Below are 6023 nucleotides of genomic sequence, written 5' to 3'. Positions count from 1 at the left end.
TTTAGTGTACGAGCTAATGCAGAACAGGCTGCTATTTTTAGGCATCATTGAAAAAATACATGCACATGAATGGCTGGTGGAGAATTCATCTATCTTCATTGGGCACTTTCAGTTGAATCCAGGCACCAAATAAACACATTCAGGAAAAAACTGCTGGTACTGGAGAAAACTGAAACCTGAATATATAACAAATTAAAAAAAAAAAAAATCTGGGAAAAGATCTGAGTAGATGCAAGCAGCTTTAAAAGCCCCTCACGCGTTAAATTTTCTGTGAGTGAAGGGGATAAACGAGAAGATTTAAGTTGTAATTCAGTGTATTTACTTATGATTGCATTCAAAAAAGGGAAGCAACAAGGAAGAAGACAAAAGTTCTCATAATTTCTGACAGAAAGTGGGTTCAATAATTCTGAGTTCAACCATTTATTTAAGCAGAACAGAATACCAAGAAAATTTAAGTCTATTTCAAGAGTATTGGAAAGTTGAAAAAGTACACGCATATGAATGGCGTAATTTTAAATACTTTAAATGAGGTCATCAAGCATGAGATAAATTAACAGGAGCATTCATAATTTCTGTACATAAGGCAGAATTATTTTGAAATTTTGGGTGCTGAGTCCCTTCAGGAGACCAGATTTCAAACATTCCTGACTGCTGGCAAGACACTGGGAGATACCTGCAATTTGTGAAAGAGATGCCCCCTTATCCAGATGAAAATTATGGAAGGTAGTCCATATTCCAGTGAAGCGCAAAACCTAAAGATTGTTGCACAAGAAATATGTAAAGAAAGAGAGAAGCTTACATATACCGCAGATTTAGAGTCCAGCATTAATGCTAATTGCATTAGCATTGTGGTGTATGAATATGGAACACACCACAGACACAGACAGTAACAACAGTACCATTAATCCAGAGGATTTTCTCTGGGAGTGTTGAACAATATGTGAGATGATTGGGCTATTAATTTGAAAGCAATTAAAGTATCTATTAAATTACTTTGGACATTGTTTCTAGCAACAAATTACACAAAAAGCAGTTTTGTTTACACTGAAGAGAACCAGTACCTCTGAAAATAAACAATTAAACTGAAGGTTTCCACTGCTAAGCTTCTACTCACTGCAGGCACAGGAGAATAAAATGTTTGGATAGGAAGGAATTTGCTGTGGTACACTGTGCTGAGCTAAGCCACAGAGATTGTCAGTAGATTCAAGACCACAGAACTGAGGAAGGAGTTGAGAACTTCTTATAAAAAACTACACAAAACTAAAAAGAGAAAACAATCCCTGTTCCATGATTCATGCTGCTAGAAATCCCCTGCAACTTCAGGTAGAGGATTAAAAGAGGATTTAGTAAGTTTTATTGTGCTGGCACTAGGGTTCTACATCCAGAAATACCTGATTGGAAAACCACCAGATCACCTCCTGTTACAAATTTCATCTGGATCAGACCTGAATATATGACTACATTTCTGTCAAAGTAGCTAAATTCTGTCAAATTAAAATGTACGTGATACAGTATTTTTTTTCTGGCTTCTTGCTGACTACAAGAGGACTGCTGATATGTGATCTGGCAGAAAATCTGCTAGGACAAAGTTAACTTTTAAATACTTTTGTTTGAACAAATTTGAATCCACAGAGTGAGTGTATACTAGCTCAACTATTTTGCTTACGGGTCTACAATATTTTGGATCTGTCATATGTGCCCAAATAACTCATTCTCTTGTGGAAGCATGGCTGAGAAATCACAGGGCCAAGAAGAGAAGGTGTTAAAGCACATGGATGTTCATCACTTGCATGTAGATCTCATCACCAAATAATAAATAAGTAGGAAACAGAAAGTTATACTTTACCAATAGAAAGTTGGGTACCTCCTTCCTCCTTGGAAGGACGAACCCAACCCCATATTTTTTTGAGTGTTTGCTCAGACAGGCAATAGATATTACAAAGTGAGTACCCCAAGACCTTGTACAACCAGACACATGCTCCAAGGAGTATTTTCAGCCTGTCAGGGAAGCTGTATGGTTCCTGTCAGCATTTCGGGGAACTTAGGTTAATTTATTTATTTTTTTATTATTATTTTTTAAAGTTCAGTTGGTAAGTTTAATTTTTGTGTTCACGCTTTTTGCTCATCCTATACCAGTTATGGTCTAAGAACCAATCAACAAACAAACAAAAAAATTAGAGTTCTGTGTATCGATTATTTAAACAGAAGTGAACCTTTTCTGTGGAAGTTGAACATGGCGGGAGTTCCGGACTCTGGTAATCAGTGTAGTTGAGGCAAAATCTTTTGCCAAACCTTGTCAGATCAGTAGGAGTGAGTGGGAAAAAAGAGCTTTGGAGTGAGACACTCCTCTGTTGCCTCTGCATCCTTTGAGCGCAGTTTATGCATATCTTTATCTGTATTTACCTGTATCTTTACCCTGATTTAACTGCAGGCTGAACTGAGTGTCCTTTGTCCCACTACACACCACCTTCCCCTTCCCCTGTTCTTTGTATCAGATCTGGCACTGCACACCTACAATGTACAGCCTGGTGAGAAGGTAGGACCAATAAAGGTGATCTGATGTATGCCATGGCCAAACACTCATGAGATCCAGCAAGAGACAAGGGAGAATATCATATTTGGTGGCATCACACAGTCAGATTGGATTGGACATTACATGAAGCAGCATCCTCTGGTATTGTAATTCCACAGATAAATTAAGCTGATATGACTCGCGACTGTTGTGAAAAATTTTGTTGTGACTGCTCTCTTCCCATTAGGACTATTTTATTCTTTCCCTCTTCCTCCTCCTTGAGGTGTCTTCCTTCCTTCCTTCCTTCCTTCCTTCCTTCCTTCCTTCCTTCCTTCCTTCCTTCCTTCCTTCCTTCCTTCCTTCCTTCCTTCCCTCCTTCCCTCCTTCCCTTCTCTCTTTCCTCCTTTCTTCCTTTCTTCTTTTCTTTCTCTTTCTTTCTCTTTCTCTTTCTTTTTCTTTCTTTCTTTCTTTCTTTCTTTCTTTCTTTCTTTCTTTCTTTCTTTCTTTCTTTCTTTCTTTCTTTCTTTCTTTCTTTCTTTCTCTTTCTTTCTCTTTCTCTCTCTCTCTCTCTTTCTTTCTTTCTTTCTCTCTCTCTCTCTCTTTCCCTCTTTCTTTCTTTCTTTGTCTCTCTCTCTTTCTCTCTTTCTCTCTCTCTCTTTCTTTCTCTCTTCCTCTCTTTCTCTTTCTCTCTTTCCCTCCCTCCCTCCCTCCCTCCCTCCCTCCCTCCTTCCTTCCTTCCTTCCTTCCTTCCTTCCTTCCTTCCTTCCTCCCTTCCTCCCTTCCTCCTTTCCTCCTCCACCCCCCTTCCTTTTTCTCTTTCTTTCTTTTTCTCCTCCTTTCTCTCTTTTTTGTTTTTCCCCTATGCAGCTGAGTGTATTTCAGCCTTGATCAGTTTCCCAATCCACTGCACTGCATGGACACAGAAGTGCCGTCAGGACCAATTTGGGGACATTAAGATTGGTTTATGCTGATTTAAACCACACAACTGAGTTAAAGCAACTATCTCAGCCAGGGACAGAGAGAAGAAAAGAAGGCCCAAAAGACTTAATTTTCACTGGTAATTAACATGCTCATCTTAAAATGGTCCCTGTTTCTCACAGATAGGTTCTTCTCAGATAAGCCAGTGCACAGATGGAGTAAGTGCCCATATCATACTATAAACATAACTGACTGCAATACGCAACTATAAACTATCATGTGTCTACATGTAGACAGCAGAGTTTGTGTGTTTATGAGGTTGATATAAATCTGTCTGTTTTGTTTATTTTGTACATTTTTAAATGTTATTCTTTTAAGATTCCAGAAGATGCTGTGGCAGTGGGGACTGTGCCTTTAAGGGCTGAGGTTCTCAGGCAGAGACTGTGGGCAGGGGGCTGTGAAGCCCCTTTTGTTATTATGCACAGCCAATTAAAACCAAATAGAAAATAAAGCAGATCCTTTGCAAGAAACTTAAGCCCTTGAATGATCACCGCAGGTGTCATCCATCATTTCTAAAGAGCTTGTAGTGTTAAAAGAAGGCAGGAGGCACTAGAAGGGGACAGAGAGAAGGCAGCAAGTTTACCAAAATAAGACCGAGCTGGGATATGAGGCAAACAAGGAAGAGCAGAAACATTTTCTAAGTCATTTGAGCTCTGCTCTTTGCTATCCAGACAGAATTTGCTGCAGGAACTTCCCTTTCCTCAGCATGGCTGTCTGGAATTGGCTTTGTACTGATGGCAATGACAAGCAGCTGCAGTAAGAGAGTCATCATGTCCAGCTACTTGGTCCATTGCTTTGTTTGGCCAGTCACTTTTGTTCTGTTTCTCCTTTTGTTTCCTTTCAGGGGACAGATGCTACATGTGTGAGAGTATTCTGAGTCCTCCACAGACTTTTCAGTGCGCATGGATAACATCTCCTTAAAAACAGAATGTTATTGGGATTATTTTTTTTTTTATTTTGTGTAATAAAAAAGGTTATTTATGCGGGTTTGGGGGAGTAAGAAAGAGGTAGTTAAGAGCAAGCCAATAAAGTTAACTGAAATGTTGGAGGAGAAATAAAGTATCTCCTTCCTGTCTTCTTAAAAGCAGATTGGAAGTTGGTGGATTGAATGATACTTTGTTGATTTGACTTTATGTATTTTCTCTAGGCATTCATGTATGGCCACCAGTAGGGACAGGATGAGTAGGCTGGAGAAACCTTTTACCCAACTTGATATGGCAGATCTTGTTTTCTCCTGTGCCTGAGAGATGTGGGGTTTTGGAGAATAAACCATTAATAATTCAGTTGTGGCAAGCTAATGCAGCTCCCAGGGGACCAGAGACATGATAGAGTTGGTTTAAGTGCACAGCAGGTATGAACAGCTGAAAGGAGAGGTCTCTGTGACGCCAGCTCTTTCCCCATCTGCACACTGCAGGCTTTGCTGTTCCATAGGCTGTTGCCATTTGTAACAAACCTTTTGTTATCCTTGCTCTTCACTTCTTGTGCTCATGTTGAGGTGCTGACAACTGATACTGTTGGTCATCCAAAATACCTGCCCTCAGTGCTCATGAGATAAGCTGTAGATGAAAAATGTCTCAGATAAGAGATATTACTTTACACTATGTTGCCCAACTATCTCTTGTTCTTAATCATTTTTAAGAATTTGAATGCTTAAGAAATAGAGGATACGTTCTTGCTTTCTGTTGTTAGTTCTTTTATTCTCCTCTGGAAGCCATAAATGTCAATATTGCCAGATGTATTTCTTTTTCTGGCTTTTGGATCGATTAAGAAGAATGAGGGAGAAAAGACTAATCATAGTGGAGACCGCTATTTTTTTCTCCTATTATATGCATAAATTTGGTGACATTATAGCTGTGGATTGAAGAAGGTGAGTGCATTAACTCACAAGAGGAAGGACTACTGCAAATTCACTTGTTGAATATGCAAACAAGGATGTTACAATCAGATAGGAGCTGGGATTATAGAATAATAAAATTGTTCTCCTATTTCTATCTGTGGGTATGTTCTACTGTCAAGAAGTTCCATACATAAATAGATGTAGAGATAAAAAGATGTTTAAAAAAAATGAAGCAAGAAAATTACGTTTTTATTTGTTTAATAGCACCAAGAGTTATTACTTTACTGGTTTCCATTCTTTCAGTGATTTAAAGTATGTAAGAAGGTTGATTGTCAAAGTTGTGATGTTTAACCTTTCTTCCAGTCACCTGCCTTAAAGTTATCTGGGACTGTCAGTAGTTTCTATTTGTATTTTTTAAAAAAAGGGAGCAAGGTAACTTCACAATACATTACACTCTTATAGACACTGACAGATTGTCATCACTGCAAATTTCTGTAACTTTACATATATCTAAGATTAGAGGAGAGACTGAGACTATAGCCCAACCTGAGCATTCCCCAAATTATGATACTTTGGCTGTAGATAGGGACTTAATTTTTCAACTCATATCCAAAATGTTTGTCCCAGGAACCATAAATCACAGACTACAGATCAATTTAGCTCTGACAGTAACAATAGCACAGATGTCTGCCAAAG

Source organism: Anser anser, assembly GCF_964211835.1.
Source record: "Anser anser genome assembly, chromosome: Z".
Taxonomy (NCBI): domain Eukaryota; kingdom Metazoa; phylum Chordata; class Aves; order Anseriformes; family Anatidae; genus Anser; species Anser anser.
Note: the sequence above shows the minus strand (reverse complement) of the source record.